General features: G+C 41.6%; 1 pseudogene; it reads left to right on the top strand.

Annotated features, from left to right (window-relative positions):
* LOC136833737 (sialin-like) overlaps nucleotides 1–24944 on the top strand; it is a 126174-nt pseudogene that overhangs the window by 35780 nt on the left and 65450 nt on the right.

Raw genomic sequence — 24944 nt, 5'->3', positions numbered from 1 at the left:
AAAGCTTTGAAATATCATGAAGTGTCATGGGGAGCATAAGGATTTTATTTATTATAAAAATTAGTGACCATTATTGCATTTATATCCATAGCCCATTACTGACCTCTCAGTTGAGATATGAATACTTGGTTTGGTATGCTAACTAGAATTCCCAATAATACATTATTTTACTTCCCATAAGATTCAGTTGTACATAGTTTCAGAATTTAAAGTGTAGCTGGACCAAAACCTTTGATAATTCTGATAACTTTAATTCTAACAATGATACAATATAAAGCAGGTCTATTCTTAGATGATAGCTGTATGTAGACCGCAGTTCTCATATTATTCACTTTTGTATTTCTTGTAGACTTGTAGTTTCATTCATTTTATTCATTTCAAGGTTTGTAAATATCGCTTAATTTAAATACTGGGTTAACCAATGAATTTGCACTCGAGTAAGATTGTTTCTAGAACTTTCTATTAACTACAAAAGTAATTGGACTGGGAATCTTTGCAAGTTTTGATTGGCTTTTATTTTAACCATTCCACAGCTTAAAAGCTATTTATATATGGTACAGCTCTTTATTTAGAAAATTGCTCTCGTGTTTGTATTTTCCAGTTCATAGTCAGTCATTGATATCATTTCCATGTAGACTTATAACTGCGCATAGGCATTTATAAACTGCAAATGGTGGATGCATTATTTTTAGGCGACTATTCATAATTTAAAAGCACTTCATAGATATCCGTATGGATTTTATGACTGACGCTAATATACTGTTGACTGCCTCTCAAGAGAAAGCTAAAAAGGTTTCATGGACACCTGACCTTCATAGCCACATTTAAAGCAAACAGATCTCAGGCTAAAATGATAACGATAGATTCTGATCGAGAATTTCCAGAGCTTAATACAGCTGAAAACTTATCAGAGATAAACAAATAAAAAGTACTTTGTGGTGTAGCCTTTTCTTTTAACAGCGTACTTTTATCACTGATGTAAGCCAGAAATAAAGTCAATAATATTTTGGATGGAAGTTGTAGTTGTGTTCTCTTGCAGAACGGCTTGATATCTGCTCCCCTTTCATCTCACGATATGCTGGAGCTATGATCATGAGCATTCTAGGAGATTGGCTCTTGACACACAAGTACCTCTCCATAAGATCAACAAGAAGGATATTTAGCACTATAGGTAGGACAAACTTTTAGAAATAAGTTCCTGGCATGTTGTAATCACTGTTTAGCTGTTTGCTTTGGGTCTTTATTCCATTTATTATTCCCATTTACATAATGGATCGAGATTCTTCAATGTTATTGCATTTAAAATATGTCGAATGTCCTGGAGAAATCTTTTGATTTGTTCATTCTGATGTATTTTTACTAATAAGAGTTTCAGCTTTACAGCCGTTAGATCTCGTATTTTGTACATTTTTAATTTTAGCAATGTGGGTTCCTGCCATTATGCTGCTGGGTGTGGCTTATGTTGGCTGTAACTGGAAAGCAATTGTAGTCATGTTCTGCACTGGTTTATTCTTCAATGGGGCAGTTGCAACAAGTACTCTTGTTAATCCGGCTGATATTGCTCCAAATTATTCAGGTGAGCCCCATCAACTTCAGTCATAACGAGGTAAAAAGTTGCTTCTATTTTTAGTGTGCCATTCAGCCATTTTAAGTAGGCATGTAGAATATATATCCAAAAACTCAAATTGCAGTTGCAAAATACACACACCAATTGGGAAAAGTTCTTCCATGCCAAGTACTGAGTTTTAAAATATGGAAACAATATGCAGTAATATACATAAGATCCCATCTTTATATGCCTGAAAGGCCATGGAGAGCCTAATCTTTACTCTGGTAATTTGCAGGAACTTTGTTTGGCCTTTCCAACATGACAAGTACAATTGCTTCCTTTGTAGTACCCATGGTAACTGGTGTTATGACTGATGGACAGGTAAGTGATTTTCCTAATTTTGAGCATTTTATATAATTAAAAATGAAACTTGACTAGAAAAGTTAACTTACCTAAGTGGTTTGCAGTGCTGGGCAATATGATTGTTTTTACTCTCTGCAGAGCAGGAAAATTATGGTTATTCAAGTTTAATCTGTGAATGTTGGCTGTGAGCAAAAGCATAATGACTATTGGGTAGCTAATGGTTATTTTCTTTTCATGTAATGGCAGGTAAGGAAATGGATATAGTTAAAATTTTGGCGGTGTTCATTGTACATATAGTCAGACTTGAACTCCAGAGGTAGCTTTGCTATATAAATCATAAGAGATGCAAGTGTTCATAGCATGTATTTTGAGTGTTCAAATTAATTTGTGAATGAAAAGCCATAAAGGTGCAGAGATTGTTTTATATCAGTTGTCCGGTATTGCTGTAGTAAGGTAAGTGGACAAGTGACATGAGTATTGTAAAGATCTCATAACTAGCAGATGTGTGGTTGTTGTCTTAAGATGTAATTGGTAGAATAACCATAAGTGAAAAGCATCACGATTGATGAGTGGGAGCTTGACTTACTGGTAATCATTTTTTTAATTAACAGTGCTATAATGCACAATGTATGCTAAGTGTTAAATTGGTAAGATTAATGAGAAGGACCTATTAATGGTGTAATGAAAGAGCAACAAGCATTCTGACTGAAAGCTATTAAGTCTGTAATTACTGGATTTTAGTCACTAACTTGTAATGCAAGTATCCCTTTTTGTGTTTAAGTAATCCTTCAGTTATTTGGAGAGCTAAGGGCCCGTCAGATAATGGCAAAATCCGGATAAAGGATGGTAAAAAAATCTAGGGGTGTTCAAGGGCAACTCCGTACCCTTCCTTACTAACCTTGTCAGTACTGCATAATAACAACCATCACTCTTTAAAATGAAAACTTTATGTAAGAGTTAGTTATCTACCTCTTTTCCTCATTTTTATAACAAAATATACTGCATAAAAAAATGGTAATTCAGTAGGCAGGTAGCATCTTTGTGTTTATCCACAGTCTGCCATGGTTTTATGACCATTAATGTATTTTTATGCAGCAACTTTCTGTTACCATATTGTATTACAATACACTAGATACGAAATATGTATGTGTGAACTATTGACTTAGGTTAGGCGATACACACAGTTTTAATTTGCATAAGTCAAATAGGCTATTACAGCTACTTTTAAGATAAAGGTAATGGTAACAAAACTGATATTTTACTTACTGAATCCAATCTATGCTGTACGTATTATTATCGTTATATCATCGTAATATGTATAAGAAAACCAGTCATCAGCCATTTGCAATGACAAATGTTTACATTCTCAGAATCAGCTGATTGAGCCTACTACTGAAAAAATTAGGAGTGTCATTTTATAGTGGCTAAAAGAAAGAATGTATTACTGGAATTACTATTTTTATTTTTGTAAATAAATGTAAAATGGGTAAACTAACATACTTTGTTAAAATCAAATCCCTCAAAATTGTTCCTCGATTTGTTTGTTTATGTCATACTCGATGTTGTTTTTGTCAGTTCTGTGATAAGTGGTTGTTAATTATAAGAGGTGGTTATGAATTGTTACGGAAGCCGTAAGTTTGGTAATCATGTTTGAAAGCTTAGCCTAGTACAGTCTACCAAAAATGAATTCATTCGGTTTGTAAGACACAAACTTTGTGTATTGCATTACAACACTGTGTTTACATCTTTATTACATACGGCATTTCTCATTGGTGACTATCTGAAGCAAATTCATTTTCAGGGGAGAAAAAAAGGGAAGAAGGGAAAGGAAAGGAACTGGTAAGAAGGGTAAGGGCAAGTGGGAAAGGCAGGAAAGAAGGGAGAGGGTGAAGGCAGAGTGATAGTGAGGTGGATGGAGGTGAGTGGATAAAGTGGATAAAAAGAGGGAAGAAGAGTGTAATGAGTAAGATGAATGGGTGCAGAAGTGGACTCTTGTATTCGAAGAGAGGGTATGAAAGGACAGAGCGAAAGAAGAAAGTGAGAGTGAAAGTGAGAAAGAAGTGAGAAAGGCTATGTATGTGAGGGAGGTACCTGTGAAAAGTATAATGAGTATGAAGTAGGGATGCATGATTTTTAGTATGAAAGGTTTGTCAGGATGGGCATGGGGAAAGTAAGAGAGTGTGGGGTAATGAGAATTAGGAGAGCATGACTGCTTTTTACTTGATATGTATAGGTTACAGAGTGTGGGGGATGTTGAGTATGACAAGGTGAAAGCTAGACTAGTTGGAGCAAGCGAGGCGATGAAAGGAGTGTTAAGTATAAGATGAAGAATGAATTTGATGAGGCAAGAATGAAAGCTGGGAACCTTTATCTATATGCTTGTAGGCTGGAGACGTTGGCAAGGAAGAAGTTTGGGGATGATGGGATAGATGAATGTAAGGAGTTAGTACGAAGTTGTTAGGGACAGCAGATGGAGTTAGAGAATTCCAGAACTTGAAGGAAGGAGAAGAAAGATGGACGAAGGAAAGGTTGACTGGGGAGGAATTTTGAAATTAGAAGATTAAGAGCTTGACAGGTTATAAAAGAGAGCAGCTTGACAGGGTTATAAAAGAGAGCAGAAGTGTAAGTGTATGGTTGGGGTAGATGAGAGAGTACCCAGATTGAAGCTTTAGGATGCAGTGCTGAGGCCCAATGAGAATGGCTGATAGTGTAATAGATAGGAGTGTAAGAGCAAGTACTGGAGGTGCCAGTGAGGATGAATGGTGGGTTTGTAAGGGAACGGGTTGGACTGGGTTAGGATAGTAGTGTACAAAGGGGAAGGTCGATGAGTGGGAAGTCGAGCTAAGTGTTTTAGATGTGGAAGGAAGGACATACAAAGAATGAGGTAGGTGGGCTTTAGGAGCGTGTTTCGGTGTGGGCAACCGGGACATTTGGTATGAGTACCAAAGATAGGGGTTAAATGATACAGGACAGGTGTTGGTATTATACAATGGTCAGGTACCTGAGTGAATGTAATATGTGGCAACTGTAAAAGAATGGGCACAGTGAGAGCCGTGTTCAGAACCGAGAGCGGCGGTCGAATGGAATGGAAGGGCATGTATCGCGGCATGTAGACGAAAGAGGGTGACTGTGATAGCGAATTCGGGAAACTGAGGTGAAGGGGGTTCAAATGGGTGGATCTCCAGGATGCAAGCGGTACGCAGATACGTACGTGAGTGGGTTGCTGCATGAGGATCAGCAATTTGTTTTGATAGAGTATGGTAAAAACGTAAGAAAGGGAAGAAACGGGGCAAAATCCGAATGGTCGTAGGTTGTGTATAGGGGTGGAGTGCCAAAGTGAAAACAGGATAAAGCGCAATACGGATGAATGGGATGGCGATAGAACGTATAGCATATGCGGTTTGATATAACTGAGTTGACTGAACGCGAAGTTGGTGAGCAGTTGAGGTGAGCGAAAGTGGGTATAAGAGAGCGAGCAGTGATAGACGAGTGATTGAAAGCATGAATGAATCGTTGCAAGAATTGGAAAAGGTCAATGAGCAAATGGGATGGGTTAGTTGAAGAATTGGGGAGGATTTGGGAACGAAAGGAGTGGGTATAGATGAGATTGTGGGTGAAATTGAGAGTGGTAATAGTGAAGAAGATAGCGTGAACTGAGAGAGAATGGAGGAGAAGATGAGTTTGAATGTTGCTAGAAGAGAGAATGATCTCTGAGAGAATGATTATGCCTGCGAACGCGATCTAGAGGACCTGCCAGTGAGCATCCGTGGGTGCTGGGTGTGAAGGGGCTATTTGAAAGGGGTGTGAGTGTGTTGGTTAGAAATGCTAAAGAGGGAGAAATATAGAGGGATGAAGAAATTTGTTTTTATCAGCATTCCCAACGTTTTGTGAGAGAGAGAGAGAGAGAGAGAGAGAGAGAGAGAGAGAGAGAGAGAGAGAGAGAGAGAGAGAGAGAGAGAGAGAGAGAGAGAGAGTATTGTTGTTGTGGGAGTGGTTCATGCTGGAGTTGGTTTTACTGCTGTCTCTCTGTCTGTCGGTCTGTCGGGGAGTTTTTCGTTTTTTGGGAAGTTTGGGCAGTTGAGGTCCAACCTGAAAGTGAACGGGAGTTCGTCTGTTTTTTGGGACCACATTAATGGTCTGTGTGTCTCTTCTTTTTTGTTGGTTCGTTGTTGGTGGAGGGTCGGTTTAAGTTTTTGTTTCGTGGGTGTGTGCTGTGATTACGCATCATGGACCTTATCCATCTCCAGCAAATCAAGATCAGGGTGAGGTTATGCGGTTGTGTTGTTTGTGTGGGTGTGAATACCGCCTACATCGCTTATGCAATAAATTATTCTCAAGTAACCACCAACTTGCACAGATAGATGGCTGCCCACTACACCCTATTGTTTCTAGTATGAAATCTCCTAGCAAAACTTAGCTGTGTGGTTAGCTGAGAACTAGGAATATACTTGGGTAAATTTTTCAGAATTGCATATTAAACATTCAGCAGATTTCATAGAGAAAGTTAAGAACAGGTATGTGGAAGAGTCTCTTGGCAGCGCAGTCTCAGGTAAGGTGGAAGAAGAGCCCTCCTTGGCAGTCCTCAGGTAAGGTGGAAGAAGAGAGCTCCCTGCGTCCCTCAGGTATAGGAGGAGTTCCGCCATCTGGAGCTACAGAGAACTTGCAGACGAGACATTTTAACTGTTACACCATGGACGGAAGAATACCTACTTAGTTCTAACTGCACCGGCAAGCCAGCCGCCTGCATTTCGCAACAGTCTCCGTAGTCAGTCTTGAAAGTTCACTTTTCCAGGCAAGCTCCCGGCCAGTCTGTAAATCTGTCTGAGAAAAGAGTCAACCACCCTTAGTGGTATCTTTACTACGAGTGTCATCGTTACGTTATGACAACCTGAAAAACTTGTTCAGCCCTTCCAACTAAGTTGGAATGCAGAAGGGTGTTAAGGTCCAGGTTGAACCTAACTTGCAGCATGGCATCAGTTGCCCGTGCAAGAGGGTCTAGGACCAGAGAACGAAATGAGAAAGGCAAAGGTTCCTTGAGGCAGCAAACCAGGCCATAATCAGCCTGTCCCAGAGATTCCACAAATTCCACCAGACCTGGGGATCAAAGGTCCAATGGCAGGGGAAGGAGAAGCTCTGACACTACAGTGCATCAGCTATAACTAATTACGTGCTCTGAAAGTCGTGAGTGCTGGGAAAACTCAATTTGATATGCCCAATGTATAAGAGAGAGAGAGAGAGAGAGAGAGAGAGAGAGAGAGAGAGAGAGAGAGAGAGAGAGAGAGAGAGAGAGAGTGTGTGTGTGTGTGTGTGTGTGTGTGTGTGTGTCTCCTTGCTTCCTTCTTCTCCATATGCTTAAGGACTGTGGTCTTGAACCAAGATTACCACAGTCTAGGTGTGAAAAAGGGTCGAGAAGCATTGAAGCTGTGAGTGCAAAGCTTTCAGCTATCTGACAGAGATGAGAATATACTTAGGACTGTGGTCTTGTGACAAGATTACCACAGTCTAGAAGTGAAATAGGGTTGATAAGCGCTGAAGCCGTAAGGTGAAACGCTTTCTGCTATCTGATAGAGATGAGAATATACTTAGGACTGTGGTCTTGTAACAAGATTACCACAGTCTAGGAGTGCAATAGGGTCAATAAGCATTGAAGCTGTAAGTGAAAAGCTTTCAGCTATCTGAGATGATTATGTTCTTCCAAGGGCAGCATCCTGGAAACTACCCAGTTCTGTTAGGCTCCCAAACCCAGATCCTAGATGTTTAAATGGAAAACTAGGTCTGGGTTTGTAGTATGAAGGCACTTTCCTTCTCAATGGTTTATGTCTGGACAGCCACTACTGTAGGTCTGACCTAATTCAGGGCTAAGAGGAAAACAAAGGTGTCCAGCTGCATTTCCCTGCCTCAATGTTAAAAGACCTCCTTGCACTTTCCTCTGAAGGTAATCAAATAAGTCAGTCATCCAGGTAAACAATGTCGTTCCAGAATGAAGTTAATCACTAGAGGAGTGAGGACTTGAGAGCAGGCTTGCCATAGAGAGGGTGGAACACAGATCCTCAAGAAGACGACGTTGTCCTGCCAGGACGACTGAGATACTCTCAGAGTCCAGCGGGACATGGAAAAGGATACTCTCCTGCATAATCCTGTGGTTCTCATCCAAAATGCCCATGGAGAGTGGATGACAAGATTGTCTCTATCCTGAATTTGTGGCTGCAGATTCGCTGACTGCTATACGGTCTTGTGGACAACCAAGGGAACTTGCAGATCCTCGTCCAGACTTGCAGAACACCATACGGACTGGCTGCCGACCCTGCGGACTCTTTGACAGTTGGCGGACACTTGGACATTCAAGTGGACTCAATGATAATGGACTTGATAACACTACGCACAGGCCGAAGACATATGCGGAAAACACAGAAACCTAGCACAGGCATAACTTTGGGTTTGACAAACTGAGCCAAACCCTTCTGCAGAACAGACAGTTCTCTCAACTGTGGCCTGAGGGAAGAGGAGATGTAGGCCTGAAGGCAAAAAGAACAGGACTGAATGCAATTGTGTGACTCCCTCAGCAGTAAAAGAACACCGCAGTTTCTCTTCTTGAGGTTTCAAAGTAAAGAGCAGAGATCTCTAAAGGACACCTCAATTGTCCTTACCTACACAGGACAGATTTAGACAAAGTGAGGTAATGTCTCTCAACTAAAAACTGGAAGTCCTCTGTCTTCTTAACCAGTGCTCCTGCTGTCTACGAGGAGGGAGCTATCTTCACAAAGCTCAAAAATACTGGACATAAATGTCCTCTGAAAAGGAGACCTCTATACGCAGACTAATGCTCCCAGTATGGCACCCAAATGTGGACTGATACTGAAGAACTGGTGCTGGTCACTTGAAAAACCAGAGCGGGCGCTCAACTGGGAACTGACATTCAAGAAAGAACCACAGTGCTAGAAAAACTGTCCGTGGAGCGGTGATAAATGTCTACAGGGCAGCAGCTCGGCACTGACAGATGGCTGACACTGGAGAGGCGCCGAGCATTCCAGAATCGGCGCCGAGTGTTCAGGAATCGGTGCGGGGCACTCAAGAGTTGGCGTCGAACTTTTGGTAACCACTGCCAAGCACGCGGATTTTAAAATTTAAACTGCCACACTAGTGGAAAGTATAGCTATGTAATTACTTGGTAAGTTACTTATATGAAATGAGCACATACATAACTTTATTTCTTAGTTTGGACTTTTCCTTTTAGGTTATGTCCAAGAGGGGATAGGAAGATTTTGCCTTTGATGCTATAAATTACCGTGGGGCTGAAAGTCCATTCTATTAATAATATACACACTTGAATAAGACCATTTTGCAATAAAATTATTTGTGATCACATTTGGGGTGGAGTGAAAAAGAAGGCTGTTTATTTTTTATTTATTTTTTTTCTTTTGGTTAATAAATATGGTCTTATTTTTTTAGAATTCTTGAGCTTCAATACTTTCACTGCAAACTTCAGATCTTTAGCTTAATTTTGATATATAATTATAGTTTTATTATTAAAACTAATTTATCAACAAAAAAGTAAAAATTTTTTTTTCTTCAATACTTATTAGTTTACCTCTTCTGCCTTCTGGTCTACAACAAAAAATCACTACCTCCAGAGCATAAGGGTTAACATGGACTGAAGTGACTGGGATGGATTCCTTACACACTAAAGGAATAGTTGTAAGTAAAGGTTTGTGGTGAAACAAATACAGTTTCTTCATCACTTGCCTGTGTAGTTCATGCCTCATATGGTAATGAAGATCTAGAAGATTGAAACCAAATGCAATGCACAACTGCTGTGCAAACTTGTTACCTTCTAGAATCCAAAATCGCATGCTGTGTTTCACAAACTCCACCTGGTTGAAAGAGTTATTTTTACTTACAAAAATTGAGTAATGAATTAAAAATATTTCCAAATGTTTTAAAGCCGTCGATGAAGGTCCTTGTTTTATGGGTTAAAATTGTTCTGGGAGTTGCAATAAACAGCTTTTCTTCAACATTGACAATCCAAAATACGATAATTTTAAGAAAGTTATTTGAAATGAACTATAACTACTGTTAACCAATTGTGTTGGGTATGATCATGTGAGGCATAACAGCTTTTGTGTCTAATCCAGACTGTCTAGGTGAGAATTCATATTTTGCACCATGAAGTTTGCTTGAATTTTGCAGGAAAACATTCAAATTACTTGTGTGAGTAATAAATAATTAAATGGTAACCCTGCAGCCTTATCTGAGCCACTGCTTAGAACTCGTGGTGGAAGGTGATGCTGCGTCTCCCGCTGATCCCTGGCCCAGTACATCCTGTGGTGACTCTGGGGAATTTGGTTTATTGGGAGATAAGAGTGTAAACTGTAACACCTCTAAAAAGACACTGACAGGAAGAAATATCTCTGATGATGATGATGATCAACAGCAATATATTAGTCATGCAGGAAGTGATATAAGTGGTCAGTATAAAAGTGAGTTTATAGGCGATGAAACAGAGAGGCTGGTGGGGAGAAGGTCTCTTCACCGATGTGGTGCAAGTGGTGCTTGGATGCGTGGCGTGTTGGCTGGAGCTTCCGAACGTGATGAGTGGATGGATGGAAAAGACTATATGCCGAATGATTATGTTTTTACTGGATTGGCAGGAGTAACAAACTGCAGCTTGAATAATGAGAGCAAGAACAGACTACTTAAGGCTTTCGCTGAAGGCAATGTGACATGTCATGGCAGATGAAACGAATCACTACCACAGGTAACGTGTTACTGGGAGATCACAAGGCTTTGGCAAGATGACAAAGTTAACAGATGTTAGCCAGAGAGAAATGACAGTATTCCTCACAATAATTACTCATGCCCCCACTGTGTCAGGGACTACTGGTCAACGAATGTTTTTTATTCACAAGTCAGCATTTCCACAGCTCATGCCTCGTGATCAATACCAGACAACGTAAACATTTTTGTACTTCACAGACAACGATTTGCAAGACTCCAATACCGATGATAGACTCTGGAAAACGAGGAAAATTATGACTCTTGATACGAGAATGATTTTCAAGATTTTTTCATCTTTTCCAAAAAATTGTGACTGATAAAAGTCTTGTGCTGTTCATGGGACTCTCGCACTTTCAAGCAGTATATTACATCAAAAGGCACTTATTTGGTATAAAAATATACACTATTTGTGACTGCAAAACTGATATGCTGCGGATATTGTTATTTACACCAGAACAACATTGACACTCCACTAACAATCCCTCTGGTCCTCTGGAGCTGTCATGAAAGCACTTATGGGCCCCTTATCTTGGTGATGGGTCTATTTTGTATACTGACAATTTCTACACCAGCCCTAGCTTTCCAAATGAATATTTTCACAAATACTACCACCAGAGTGGTTGGTACTGCTGGCGGCCAGATGGAGACGCCCAGTTTCCCATCAGGCATGAAGATAAGAGACCCAGTGTTTAGAAAGAATTGCCTGAGGAGGTAAAAGAGGGAAGCAGTGACTTAACATCATTAAACACAGCACACCTCTTGCTCAACATCTGAAGCACCAAGAGGCAAAGACAAAACAAATGAATATTAAGCGTAGCGATGGCTGGGAGGGCAGTTAAGAGAGGGGAGAAACAGGTGGGTTAGCAATACCTGACGTGGCCTACTCACTTGTAGCTGCCTCATGAGACCAAATATCATTAATAGAAGGCAAATCATGAGCCAAATGAGCCAATACAGCTGCTACAATGGCATCCTCCTTATCCTAAATTTGGAGGTTGCTAATGAAGCAGAAGTCAGCATAGGAACAATACAGGTGATGGTAGAAGAGGAACCAGAAAAGCTGAAGCTGAAGATGATATAGGTGGAAGGAGTAGATTACGAGGAGAATTATTATTTTATTATTAAAACAGTTTAACCAGACCACTGAGCTGACTCATGAGCTCATAGGGCTGGTCTGGAAGGATTTGGATGAAATGACAGGTCTAGGCTAGAAGCCTAGCACTGGGACCAAATACGTCATTCGGTATGGTGATGAATAAATGAAAATGAAATTAAAAACTGCACAAAAGTACATGCTCTTATACTGGAACACACTCACACAATAAAACATTTATACTTACGTTTCCATATATACTAACTAAAAATGGATATTAAAATTAAAATAAGTTCATTAAAATTTTAAATTTAGTTGTTTTAAAACTCATTAGACCCCTAAGGGTTTTCATATTTCTATTATTTACTTTTTATATTTTATCAACTGAATCACAGCTCCTCATGAACATTAAAATTGATATTACTGAAAATGTGGGAGATTCTAACAAAATTTCCTTTATTGATCTATTTCCAAAATTTGATAATTGCTGCAGGTTATATTTTGGACATTTACACAATACATGTTTCACTGTTATCAACACTTTGCAATCTGGGCATTTGGAAGGAAAGCCACATGGACTGTTCATTAAGTGTCCATGTGCCAAACGAGTGTGGCCTATTCAAAGACACATCAGAATTACTTTGTGTCTCTCTCTGATATGATGAATTCCATTTTCCATCACTGATTTTACCAGTTTTAATATGACATTTTTATTCTAAAATAATGTTTAACACATACTTACCTGTTACTTACATATAGCTTTAGTCTTTTTGACGCTACGCAAATTTCAAACAAAGGCAGCGCCAGTCCTAATATCGTGATCGCCTACTCTGCCCTCTGTCGGGCAGTACTAGGAACTATTCCAACATGCTTCAGAATAATTTGGCCTACCTGTCCCCGTGGGAGGAGGTGGCTGAGATATCTAATTAACAGGTAAGTATGGGCGCAAACATTATTTTAGAATAAAATGTCATTTTAACACATACAACTTACCTGTTATTGCATATAGCTGATTGACACCTTTTAGAGGTGGGCAATGACAGCCAAAAAGAGTTGTTGGAACATTAAGGTTATTAATAGAAAATTTCTTAGTTCTCACCTGCTAAGGTAGCTGATTCCACAGTTACTGCCTCAGTAACTCCACTATCCTTAGAGCAACCAAGGGGTATAATGACCTGGTCGCAGATTGCTTAAGCTGGGTATCAGTCACCTAGACATGGCCGTGACAATACCATTGGGCATGTCTCACCAGGCGCACAAACATAATGAATTACAAAAGGGGTCACCCAACACCAAAGAAAATAGCATAACCATAAAAACCAAAACCAACTGTGGGGTAAAACTATCCAACACTTACCCTCACAGACAACCATAAAAACCTTCACACTCCAAAAAACAAGTAAGTAAAGGTAGGTTAATCCTCCTTTACCCCTTTACCCATTAATGCGTTGTGATACAACAAAGGGCCCTAACGTGCTGCACTCATCAAACACTGTCTGCACTTGCGAGATAATGCAAAGCAAATACAGACTTATATCTCCAGTAGGTTGTTGCACAATATCTTGAAGGGAGAGGTTCCTTATAAAGGAGAAGTAGAGATAGCCCTCACTTGTGAGCCTCACTTTACACATTTTCAAATCATTCTGAAATATTGGAGTGATTTGTGAAATCAGATCTCTAATAAAAAAGGACATGGCATTCTTGGCATCTGGTCTAAGAGGGTTCCTGACTGAACACCACATAAGGAATCCAGCTGGACCCCTAACATCTTTAGTCTTCGTAACATTTCAAGGCTCTGACTGGGCAGAGGAACCCCTCTCCAAGCCTTACCTACCAATTCCGACAGACTCGGAATCTCAAAAGAGCGAGGTCACGGGTGCGAAGGGGTCTCGTTCTTGGCCATAAAAAACAGTTTGAAAGAACAAATTGCTTTTAAAGCAGAGAATCCTACTCTCTTATCCAAGGCGTGGATCTCACTGATTCTCTTAGCTGTAGCTAACAAAACTAAAAAGAGGGTTTTCCTCGTAAGATCTCTTAAAGAAGCAGAATCCAGGTTCAAATTCTCTCAGACATAAGCCACTTCAGGACTACATCAAGATTCCACGAAACAACTTTTTAGCATCTGACCTCTTAGAGGTACCAAGGATTTAATAAGGTCCTTCAAGTATATCTTGCTATTAGGAGATATCCAAACCTCTGTGACGAAAAAACAGTAGCTGTATGCTACGATAATCTTTAAGTGTGGATACAGAAAGGTTCTATTCCCGAGGAACAAAAGAAAATCTGCAATCTGCGCCACCGAAGGTTCTGAAGAGGAAATGTCATGATCTTGCACCATGAACGAAACATATTCCACTTGACTCATAGACCTTGATCAAGACGGTCTTCTGGCTCTAGCGATGGATTGAGCCGCTTTCTGGGAAAATCCTTTGCTTCTGAGTAGACATTCATAGTCTGAACGCAGTTAATGCAGACTTGACAGGTTTTCGCGAAATCTCCTGGCGGCCGTCTGAGTAAATCACTTCGTTTGAAGGGGCTCCTCGGAAGTCGATCAAGAGATCCATGAGAACTGGGAACCAATCTCTGAAGGCCAGAAGGGGCTATCAACGTCATCCTGGTGTTGGAGTGGTGCTGAAATTTCTCAACACCGCACCTAACATCTTGAACGCGGAAGGCGAAATATCCAGACCCACCAATTCAGTAGCATTGCGCCCCACCCGGAAGGCTGTTTGGTCCGACAGGAGAGCAGAAGATTGGGAGCCCACCTGACCCTGTTCGTCGCGAACAGGTCTACCAGAGGTTAACCCCAAAAGTCTCCACAGCGACTTGCACATCTCTTCGCAAATCCACTCTGTGGACAGAACCTGGTAGTTTCCTGCTCCATGAGTCCGCTCTCACATTGAGGGCTCCTTTATCGAATCTCGTTAGGAGCAGAATCTTGTGCTTCTCTGCCCACAAAAGGAGGCCCTTGCCACTCCTCGCTGAGGAGTAAGAATGAGTGCCCCTGTTTTTTTATGTACCGACAACGCTGTGGTGCTCTCTGAATGAACCAGAACTGTTTGTCCCTGTACGAATGGTAGGAAGTGTAATGAGACTGTGTGGATTGCTTTCTAACTCCTCCTTGGTTACGCCACTCTTCTGTCGCATTCACAAACCTTGAAATTTCTTTTCACACCCAACACGCTTCCCCATCCTACTTCTTGACGAAAGTCTGTAACAGTTCGTGGTTCGGTTCGATTGAAATAGAGAGATCTTCTAATTTTCTTCGATCTAACCACCACCTTGTGGTCTCCTGATAAGGGTCCGAGATTGCAAAGGAAAAGGAGTCTGGAAGTTGCTTTCCTGTTCCATTGCTCCCTGAGGTAGAATTGAAGAGGCTCATGTGAAGTCTCCTAGGAGACAAACTTTTCTATTGATGCCAGAGTTCCAGGAGGTCATCCCAGTTTTTTGCGGAACAGGTATCCATCCAGAAAGTTCTGGACTTTGGGCGGTACAGTCCGAGATTCTTTGATCTGACGGAAAGCCAGAAAAGGAACTGTTTCCAGTCTCACTCCTAAATAGATTCTGGATTGTGAGGGAGAGGTAGACTTCTTCCACTGATTAGAAGTCCTAGTCTGTGTCAAGCCTTCCAGAGCGCTTTCTCTCAAATCCTCCAAGCACTGAGATTGAGATCAGAACGTAAGGGTTGAATCGCTCAGATAGAGAGAGATTTTATTCCTCTGAGATGAAGAGCTTTGGCAACAGGACATAACTCTTGGTGGAATACTTGAGGGCTGTGGACAGACCAAAGCACAGAGTCCTGAACTGATAAGTCCTTCCTGGAAAACGAAGCGTAAGAAACTTCCGGACGCGGGATGGATCGGAATGTGAAAGTAAGCATCCAGATCTATTGAGACCATCCAACTCTGGACGAAGAGAATTGAGGATCGATTCGCGCTGCCTCCATCGAGAAACTGGTTTTCCACGGTACAGAGAACTTATATTCAGGACTGGTCTCACCGCCTGAGGCCTTTGGAACAAGAAAAAGGCGGTTGTAAAGCCTGAGAGTTGACTTCTTCCACGATCTCTATCGCCCTTTTAAAGCATGGGAGTCTACTTCCGCACTCAGAACCAGAGCATTTTTCTAAGTTGCTGGAATATGCTGTCAAAGTTAAAGGTTCTGTTGCAAGAGGGGGGGCTCTTGAGGAAGGGGGATAGAATATCCTTCCTTTAGCACGACGTGGTCCACTGGTCCTCTCCCACTTCTCCCAAATTTGCCAGAACTGCTGAAGTCTGGCTCCTACTAGTGCATGGAGGACATGCAGATCACTTTTTAATTGAGGGTTTGATAGCCTTGGAGACAAATCTTGCTTTGCCCCGGAAACGAGATCCTGTACGGTTGAAGGGCCTGCCACGAAAGGGCCTATCTTGACTAACTTGAGGACGAGTTTGCGCTACAGAGAAGGCTGAGGAGCTTTGGTTTACGAGGATTGCGCCAAAAGGTCCTGTAGTGACTTGAGTAAGGGATTGACACTTCGGCCACAAGTTCTGAGGGAAAAGGTACTTCTATCCAGAGGTGCGTAAAAGAAGATTGATCTTTGGAGTCCTAGAAAACCCAATGAGCGACAAAGAAAGCACCAAAGTTGTCGCTTCTAAGAACTCCTAACGTGAAGATGGAGGCTAACTCAGACGCATCATTACGAATCCCTTTATCTAAGCAGGACATAACAGAAGAGTAATTACCGAAATGCGCTTCGGAAAGACCAAAAGACTTTACCTTCCTACCCAAAGTGCCAATAGTCCAGTCCATAAAACTGATGACTTCCAAAACTCGGAAAACGTTCTTCAGCAGTCCAACTCTGAAGTGAGAGAAGAAAATCCGAGCCAGTTCATATCGAGAAACGACGCAGTAGAATCAACGAGACTGGTGAAGTCTCCTGAGAGGAGGCAGAAGCTCCAGAGAGAAAACTTCCAGTACAGAGTAAGCCTTCGCCTTAGTAGAAAGCTTGGAAGGAGGGAAGTAAGCCAGAAAGTAGTTTTCCTGATCACGTTTGTCTTCCAACCAGGAGTTCATTTTCTTTGACGCCTCTTGGCTGAAAAATAGAAAGCACTAACTTCATAGCGAAGAGGTAAGGCTTTTAGTTCTTTGCGCACTGAGAGGGGAAGCTGGAGCGCAGGTAAAATCCTCAGGAAAATTATCAATAAAGAAGCGAAGAAGCTTCATAATCCGAGCGAGAGGAGTCTGGTTAATCTATTTCACAGGAAACTCTTCCACAACTTCTTCCTCAGACGAAATAGAGAAACCTCCGCTGTACACACATACAATATCCAGAAGGAGGAGTAGAACCTGAATAAGAGCTTGAGGAGGAGCCTGAGCCTGAGTAGGCTGCACAAGAGGAGCCTGAACTGGCGCCTACAGCAGGAGCCTGAACTGGTTTCTACAAAGAGGAGTTCTGAACTGGCGCTACAAAAAGGAGCCTGGATGTCACCAAGCTACCTGAGGCTTTGAGCCTGAGAGAGCGCTTAAATCTTGAGGATTGCTCGGACTAGGCGCATGCCTGATCCTGAGCCTGAACAAAAGGAGAATCAAGAGACAGATCAGAGAGGAGCCAGACTGGGCGCCTGAGCTCGAGACGGGCTGAGGAGACCAAATACACTTGTGAAGGCTTTGCTGGAGAAGAACCAGGCCTTCCGAGCCCGCCAAGAATGCTTCCAATTTTCTTTGCATCGCCTGAAGAAAGTCATGGAGAGATGAGGATCCAACTGGGGAACGAAGGATCAGTAGAGCCAGGATCGCGATGAGGAAGATATGAGAAGCCACAATAGGCTTACGTGAAACCAAAGGTGTTGACCGGGAACGCTGGGCAATAATTGAATGGGAAGTCTTATACCTCTTGCAAGACATGAGCCTTGGCGCCTGGGAGAAGACTCCTTCTGACGCATCAAAATCTCTCCGATCTCCCAAAACTACAGGAAGGCTCTGATAAGTGAAATGGCTTCTCTTCTGAACTGCTGAAGGCTTAAAGATTCCTGGACCTCTTCAATGGTCTAGACTCGCTGAAATTTCCAGCCTCTGCGAGGCGAACTACTGGAGCTTGAAGGTTATATACTCTGACGCCTCTTCCAACGGCGCCTGAAACAGCCTGGGAAACAATAGAGACTGTTCGAGGGGGGCGGTTGTCAGAGCAGACCCCACTCGCCTCCCTTTGACTTTCAGCATGTCTTCTCCCAGGAGCAGGGGAGTCGACAGAGGCTTTAGGTTCAGGAGAACGAGTAGGCCGAGCAACCACCTCCTCCACCACACTAACACTTTGCACTGCACTTAAATTATTCACAATGTCTTGGAAAGAATCCACGCCATGAAGGGATTTCTACATTAACGCCTAATATCCCATGGCGCTTGTACAATAAGGTTAAATTCAAGGCCCATCTGACTTTGATATCAGACACGTGTAACGGGTTCAGGGATATCAGAGTCAGGAATAGGAATACAGTAGCCACGGGACAGTTAATAGAAGTTTCTGCATATTAAGGAGACTGCTCTGAGAGAGAGAAGAAGAACTTCTAGCTAGTTTTCCTGGCTCTATCTTTCAAGTTTTTACATACTAGATAGAGCTTCCACCCTTTCAGTCATACTGGACACATTCATCACACTTCCTCTCATAAGAACATTCCTGACCCTCACAAGCCACACAAATTGGAAATGAGGATCAAGACTACCTTGACCAACCTCGTCTTACAGCCTTGCTGCACACCCTAAAGGTATAAGACCCAGAATCTGATATAATTTATCAGAAAACCCACTAAATAGGTGACAAAATAAACTGGCAAAGCCGCAAACCAACAAGAGTACTTCACCAAGGAAACAGCTCGATGTAGGCAGAAACAAAGAAATTTCACGAGTACCGACGTCAATGTCGCCGCGTTGGACGGCAAAAATTATTCTTGAAGTATGAATAGTTCCTAGCAATTTCGACAGAGGGCAGGTATGGCCATCACCCGATATTCGGACTGCTTGGCCAAGGCTTTTGAAATTTTGCCGTGACGTCATATTCAAAGCTATAACTAACAGGTAAGTTGTATGTGTTAAATTATTATTTTCAGGTTCTTTATTCCATATATTTTTCCATTTACTTACAATGATTGTTTTTATAAATCTTATAAAGTCACTAATAGAGATGTCTACATTTGCGCTTGTAATGTGGACTGCTTCTTTAGCTGCTTTATCAGCCTCTTCATTTCCCTTAATCACTACATGGGCAGGGATCACATATTTCAATATTTTTTCCATCATTATACAATTTATGGAGGAAACTAATGGTTGCAATAACATTCTTTTTTTTTATTATATTGACGGCTTCTACAGCTACTTCTGGAATCACAAATCACAAAATCATTACATGAAGCTTTACTTATTTTTATAGCTGATGCTATTGCACATAACTCAGCTGTAAATACTAAGGCATTACCTGGCAGAGAGAACTGATGCATTTTGTCTGGGGATACTGCAGCATATCCCACTCCGCACTGTGACTTACATCCGTCGGTGTATATTGCGTAATGTGGACCTTTTCGGATTATATGTTCTACTGTATGTTGTCTATGGTGTTCTTGGGTATATGAATAACTTTTGGGTAAATATTTTAAGTGTGTGCAATTTCTCATTTTATTCATTGTCCAAGGAGGTAATTTTACTATTAAAGGTAACTGTATATTTAAGCGACTCAACCAATTTTCTAGCTCCAATTGGGAAAGGAGGCAGATGATTGTTTATAAACATGTCTCTTAATCCAAATAATTTTTCTTGTTTGGAGAATCTTTTGTATGAATTCTCAGAGCACTCTTCATTGTTACTATCTCGAGAGAGAGAGAGAGAGAGAGAGAGAGAGAGAGAGAGAGAGAGAGAGAGAGAGAGAGAGAGAGAGAGAGAGAGATCTACATCTGAACTGTAAAGAAGACATTGGTGATGATCGAAAAGCTCCTGAACATATTCTATGGCATTCATTATGAACTCAGTCCACATTTCAGAGTTGTAATTGATGCCAAGCCATATATTTTGCTTCTCCATAATCAATGATAGACAGCACTGCTGCTTTATACAGTACTGTAAGACTGTGGTGTATGTCTATCAGTTCCCAAAGTAGTGCCGATAAATTTTATTTAGGTTTAATGCACTTTTACATTTTGATTTCATGTTATGTGGGCTTTCCAGTTCGAGTGAGCATCATATACTAATCCCTAAAATTTTTCTGTTTGGCCTACTGGTATGGAATGATTTCTGATTTTTAATCCATTTATTCGCCTTTTTTCCACTTTTTGTTTTTATATAACTACTGCTTGAGTCTTTTGTATAGAATTATAGTTTTACTAATGATTTGCTCTGCATATTTTATGCGAGATGTTGAATAATATATGGCAGAATCATCCATATATAAATTACCTTTAACTCCGATAGGTAGATTATTACTGATATCATTTATTACTAAAGTAAACAGTGTGCCACTAAGGATGCTTCCTTGTGGAACACCATTTTCAAGTGGAAATGTACTTGACAATACATCATCAATTCTCACTTGAAAAGTGTGATTTGTCAGAAAGTTTTGGATAAAACTAGGTAAATGTCCACGGATGCTCTTTTTATGTAATGTTTTTAATATTGGACATCTCCATGTAGCATCATAAGCCTTTTCAATGTCAAAATTTCTGACAACTTGTTTCGTTCAATTCTCTGTATGTGGTCTTCCGGGGTTAGGACAGAGAATCCAGTGTAGATTCATTACAGTGTGACCCAAACTGGAGTGGGAGCCGAAATTTTATTTTCTTGAATGTGCCATGTTAGTCGAGCAATTACCATGTTCTCTAGTAATTTGCATACACAACTTGTTAAAGAAATTGACTGTAATTGTTTACATTACTGGGATCTTTATTACTGTTCAACAGAGCAAATTCCAACTCTTCCGTATTAAATTTTCATTATAATATATCTTCTATTGTTTCAAAATTCTATTGTTATTAATTCTATTTTTCTTTGTGCGGCAAGCACCTAAATTTTTGTCACTACTTACTTTTTGCTGAGCTTGCTATTACATTACTCATTTCTTTAGGATCAAGTATTCTTTTCCCATCTTTTATTATGGCATGTCTAGGTGGTTTAAAATTGATACCATTTATTTTCCAGAATTTTTCCCATATTTTTTGTATGGGAGTATTATTTGAGAGATCTGATGCATATTTCCTCCAAGAAATGATTCTTCCTTGAATTTCTTCTCTTTTAAATTTTAATAAACAATTTCTAATAATAATATAGTTATTTCTGGTCGACCTGTGTCACTAGCAGTTGGTTCCACTAGCACATTTCAGGTATATATACCAGAGAAAAAGCTACGTAGAATGCTGGAGTTATTACTTCCAGTTCGACTAATCTTAAACAGATGTCGATATATACCAGGGGTGAGCATTACGCTCACAGGCCTTCATCCAATAGACTTCACTCACAAGTCGGCACTGATGAGCCGCGGCACACTTGTAACCCAGAATACCACCCGACCGCCAAGTAGGCGTCATCACAAGACTGACACGTCATTCCAATTTTAGCACTGGTTGTGTTAACACCTCGTTCTGTGTGTGATCGTATTTTCCTTTTGGCAGCTCATCATGTCTTCCACCGAGATTTTCTCACCATCTAAGTTAAGTACTAATTCTGGTTGGATTGTTGGTCTTAGAGGCAATTTAATTTTAATCTTATGATTTTCTGTCTTAGTATGCTCTTTGCAGTTATGGGCCATATGCAGCGATGCTTTTTGTTTGCCTCATTCTGATCTTCAATCTCAAATATTTTTTATATTATTATGTGTTTTCTCCTTGTTTTGTTGACTCATATACCTTGAGTTTGTGTGAGAAAATATATATTTACTTTGCATCAGTTGCTGGTTGGGGACTAGATCGTGTTTTGCTTATCCACTATCATTTAGGCTGTGGGTCTCCCATTTTCTGACAATAGAATTTGGGTCCCTCTTTTCAGTTTCTCCTCCCCTCCAGTTTTAAATTGTACTCCTTGGTGTGAAGTATTTATTCATGATGTTAGCTGATTTTTACAAGGCAGGATGACATTTATATTTTTAGATTGGTTTGGCATCTGTTTTATGTTCTGGTGGCTATCTGGATACACACGGTATCCTTATGTCCGATGCTGCAGCTTATTATTGGCCTGTCTTTCGTCAATTCAAGTTATGCTTATATACGTATTTAATACATGTTATCTCAGGCCTCTTTGAATGTTTTTATTGTATTGTTATCCTAGATATAGTTTTTTAGCCTTCTCTTAGGGCTAGACGTGCTGTGCTCTACACGGTGTTAGCTACCTTAATCTCCCGTTCAGCTAATAGGGCTTGGAGGTTAGTTTGCCTCTGTTTACAAAGTGCTCAGAAGGAGGGAATCCTCACTTTCTCCTTCCCTGTTTGTTCTAGTCTCGTGGCTGGCTGAGCTAGACCTTGGTCCTTCTCTCCCCATCACAGTGGCATACCCACTGGTCTCTGCCTAGTCCAAAAGCTTGCCTGAGTGTGGCACGGCCCTTTCCTCTCCTCGTGGCAGCCTAGTTATCGCCATATGATTTGTGACGTCACTTGTGCTGCTTCCTCGTGCTGGGTAGCCGCTCACTGTTGTTCAGTGTTTCCCCTCCTGGGTGGTATATTCAGCGCCTGGAGAGTGCTGCCCATCACCAGCCGCTGTTCCGCCAGGTTTATGTCACTTTAATCCCTTTCAGTCCAGGCGGTGTTTCAGATTTGCCTCCCAATGTCTATCCGGTTGGTGTTTGTGTCGCATTTCATTGTCCCGTATACGATAAATATCTGGATATTTATTATTATTATTTATTTTTCATCTCTGCCGGTCTAGTCCTGTTTTTCGTTGTTCTATCACTACGGTGATATTAACCGCGGTTGTTGGGGAGGTATATCTTTTCCCCCTTCTCCGCCATGGGGACTCCGTTCCCATAAATGTATATGCAGCGAAATCAGTGACTGGCAGCGGAGCATTATAATATCCCCTGCGGCGGAGCATTATAACGTCTCCGCTTATTTATGATTTTAAAAACATTCGTCCCTTTTTTGCCTTGTATTAATTTTACGCTATTATCTCTCTCGGCCACGGGTTCAGGCTCGGCGGCGCCTGTTCTATGGTACCATTTACCATCCTCCTACTTACAGGTGGTACGTTGTAAGAACCTGGGTGCTCGCCATTCTCCAGCAATTGTTCGGTCGGCGTGCCGCACTCAGCAAAGCGGTTCATGTTGGGGATGGAATCGCTTTGCACCTGTGAAGGCTGCGATTTGTTACGCCTTTACGGACTGGAGCGTCCGATGAAACTGTAGTAAGTGTCGAGAGTCGACTAATTTGTAGTGTCTCTTTCGATTATATTACCTTCATAGCTCTTCCTTTCAGGAGGGATTTTATTAACCCGCCTTCTTCCAGGCTAAACTCTGTAACCGCTTCTCCGCAGCGCTGTCATCTCTGGAAGTCCTGGGTCATGGATTCGGAGGAATGTAGCCGGGCAAACTGTGATGGGGCTTTTTCAGAGGAGATATAATCTCCTCTACCCTGGTGTCCGGATTTCCGCTGCTTTACCAAAGGATTTCAGCCACTGTATCATTGAAAAGATTCGCTGATACACAATCCTCCCAAGACGACGCCTGTGCGGAGAAGTAGCGAAGAGGGGTGGCGGCTATTAATTTACATTCAGAACCATGATTGTCGGTTGATGGCCTCATCAGGTTGAAGGTAGGGTGGTAAGAGAGACAGGCGGGTTGGTGTGTATGTTCCATCTCTAATTCACTGTCTTCTTCCTCTTCCTTCCAGGGTTTCGAATCCAGCTAACCTTGGGGACAGATCTCAATCTGTCAGGCCCAAGGTAAAAACACAGAAAAAGAAAGATTCTTCAAAACCTTCTAAATCTCAAAGGTTTCCCTCTCTGTCATCTCCGGTTCCCAAACTGGTGTCACCAATAATTAAGGCTGCTCCCCCTCATAAGGGGTCGAGATCCAGAATTTCGAAGGCTAAGTCTCTGCCTGACTTTGATTCTGAGGCCTTCATAAATCGTTTGATGGAGAAGATCGACTCTAAAGTTGACGCTAAGCTTGATGGTATTAAGCCAAGCCTGAAGTCTTCCGAGAGTCTATGCAATCTTTGACAGAGAAGGTAGAAGTTCAAGAAAGTCTGATTCGGGTCTATCCAGTCTGAGCACAGCACCAGTCCCATGTTGTCCCGGATGCTCCAAACTGCCTCCTTCAATAAAGGGAACCCATGGCGTCTGGCTCATGCCCTCTGCATAATGACATTCCTTTGACCATCGAAGGCTAGGCACCCGTCGCTTGGAGGAACTGGAGTTCTTCCTGCCTCCAACTTAGTTCCCCTACAGGTTTCAAGCAGGCTACCTGAAGAAGCCTGCTGAATCTGATAAGGTCCTCAAGGAGACGACATTCTTCCAAAGGATCAGGCTCCACCTACTCTGGTTACGCCTACTAGCTGGGAGGCGAGGAACACCTAAACTCAATTCTTTCAAAGGGACTTTCACGATGTTCTCTACTGGCGATGCCATCTGGACCCTTTGCACTACTAAACTCCGCGGAGTTAACTCTTCAAGCGGCTTGATGGCGCTTCCATGCCTCAGCCCGGAAACGGACTCCACTTCTCTCCTTTTTCCGATTCGGAGGTTGGCTGGGAGCCCGCAACTTTTACAGTAGGGAAGCCTAATCCTGAGTGTGCTCTCCGCCTTGTTCAGTGAGCATCTTCCTCGAATTCCAGAAGCTTTGCTCAAAGCAGAATTTGAAGCCAGGTGCAGGTTAGGTCGTTCCCTGCACGCAGTCACTATGTCAGAAGTAACAGCTCTAGCCTATCATGACGAGCCCTTGTTTCAGGTGGTTACAAAGTCTTTTCTGGCTTCCTTCCAGTCAGATCTTTATGACTTTGTAGTAGCCAGACAAAATTGCAGAAAACACATCTTTACGGAGACCACCATCAGACATGAACCTAATAGGCTAATAAAAAGTTCTATCTGGGGACCTAATCTCTTTCCGGAGGATGAGGTTAATACTGTTATGGCTGAAGCTACTGTGACCCAACCAAAAGCTCTGCCTGCTGGGGCCTTCCCTTTGCAGGAAGCTTGAGACCTCCTGCCTCAGCCTAAAGGGAA

This window comes from Macrobrachium rosenbergii, chromosome 52, assembly GCF_040412425.1.
Source record: "Macrobrachium rosenbergii isolate ZJJX-2024 chromosome 52, ASM4041242v1, whole genome shotgun sequence".
NCBI lineage: Eukaryota > Metazoa > Arthropoda > Malacostraca > Decapoda > Palaemonidae > Macrobrachium > Macrobrachium rosenbergii.
This window is presented reverse-complemented; position numbering and strand designations above follow the sequence as displayed.